Genomic DNA, 2,047 nt, shown 5'->3' with positions numbered 1-2,047 from the left:
AACGCCTTACTGAAGTCCATATAGATCACATCTACTGCTCTCCCCTCATCAATCTTCTTTGTTACTTGTACAAAAAACTCAATCAAGTTTGCGAGTCATGATTTCCCACGCACAAAGCCATGTTGACTATCCCTAATCAGTCCTTGCCTTTTCAAATACATGTATATCCTGTCCCTCAGGATTCCCTCCAACAACTTGCCCACTACCGAGGTCAGGCTCATCGGTCTATGGTTCCCTGGCTTGTCCTTACCGCCCTTCTTAAACAGTGGCACCACGTTTGCCAACCTCCAGTCTTCCGGCACCTCACCTGTGACTATCGATGATACAAATATCTCAGCAAGATCAGGTCCTGGGGATTTATCCACCTTTAACCGTTTCAAGACATCTAGCACTACCTCCTCTGTAATATGGTCATTTTGCAAGATGTCACCATCTATTTCCCTACAGTCTATATCTTCCATATCCTTTTCCACAGTAAATACTGATGCAAAATATTCATTTAGTATCTCCCCCATTTTCTGTGGCTCTACACAAAGCCTGCCTTGCTGAACTTTGAGGGGCCCTATTCTCTCCCTAGTTACCCTTTTGTCCTTAATATATTTGGATTCTTTGGATTCCCTTTGGAATCCCTTTGGATTCTCCTTAGTTCTATTTGCCAAAGCTATCTTATATCTCCTTTTTGCCCTCCTGAATTTCCTCTTAACTAGATTCCCTACAGTATGGAAACAGGCCCTTCGGCCCAACAAGTCCACACCAACCCTCTGAAGAGTCACCCACCCAGTCCCATTCCCTTATCCTATATTTACCCCTGACTAATTCACCTAACACTATGGGCAATTTAGCATGGCCAATTCACCTGATCTGTACATCTTTGGATTGTGGGAGGAAACCGGAGCACCCAGAGGAAACCCACGCACACGCAGGGAGAATGTGCAAACTCCACTCAGACAGTCGCCAAAGGCAGGAATCGAACCTGGGTCCCTGGTACAGTGAGGCAGCAGTGCTAACCACTGTGCCACCATGCCGCCAAGTATATTCCTACTTCCTTTATACACTTCTCAGGATTCACTCGATCTATCCTGTCTATACCTGACATATGCTTCCTTCTTTTTCTGAACCAAACCCTCAATTTCTTTAGTCATCTAGCATTCCCTAGACCTACCAGCCTTCCCTTTCACCCTGACAGGAATATATTTTCTCTGGATTCTTGTTATCTCATTTCTGAAGACTACCCATTTCCAACTGTCCCTTTACCTGCGGACATCTGCATCCAATCAGCTTTCAAAAGTTCTTGCCTAATACCGTCAAAATTGGCCTTTCTCCAATTTAGAACTTCAACTTTTAGATCTGGTCTATCCTTTTCCATCACTATTTTAAATCGAATAGAATTATGGTCGCTGGCCCCAAAGTGCTCCCCCACTGACACCTCAGTCACCTGCCCTGCCTTATTTCCCAAGAGTAGGTCAAGTTTTGCACCTTCTCTAGTAGCTATATCCACATACTGAATCAGAAAATTGTCTTGTACGCACTTAACAAATTCCTCTCCATCTAAATCTTTAACACTAAGGCAGTCCCAGTCGATGTTCAGAAAGTTAAAATCCCCTACCATAACCACCCTATTATTCTTACAGATAGCTGAGATCTCCTTACAAGTTTGTTTCTCAATTTCCCTCTGATTATTAGGGGGTCTATAATACAAGCAGAAAGTAAGGACTGCAGATGCTGGAGATCAGAGCTTAAAAATGTGTTGCTGGAAAAGCGCAGCAGGTCAGGCAGCATCAAAGGAACAGGAGAATCAACGTTCGGGCATAAGCCTGAAGAAGGGCTTATGCCCGAAACGTCGATTCTCCTGTTCCTATGATGCTGCCTGACCTGCTGCGCTTTTTCAGCAACATATTTTTAAGGTCTATAATACAATCCCAATAAGGTGATCATCCCTTTCTTATTTCGCAGTTCCACCCAAATAACTTCCCTGGATGTACTTCCGGGATTATCCTCCCTCAGCACTGCTGTAATGCTATCCCTTATCAAAAATGCCACCCCCCCC

At 44.2% G+C, this 2,047-nt stretch overlaps 1 protein-coding gene across 2 annotated transcripts in view; it reads right to left on the bottom strand.

Moving 5' to 3' along the window:
• LOC122561022 (probable JmjC domain-containing histone demethylation protein 2C) overlaps nucleotides 1-2,047 on the bottom strand; it is a 289,853-nt gene that overhangs the window by 21,835 nt on the left and 265,971 nt on the right. The gene's annotated exons all lie outside the window — the stretch shown is intronic.

Source organism: Chiloscyllium plagiosum, chromosome 22 (genome assembly GCF_004010195.1).
Source record: "Chiloscyllium plagiosum isolate BGI_BamShark_2017 chromosome 22, ASM401019v2, whole genome shotgun sequence".
Lineage (NCBI taxonomy): Eukaryota > Metazoa > Chordata > Chondrichthyes > Orectolobiformes > Hemiscylliidae > Chiloscyllium > Chiloscyllium plagiosum.
This window is presented reverse-complemented; position numbering and strand designations above follow the sequence as displayed.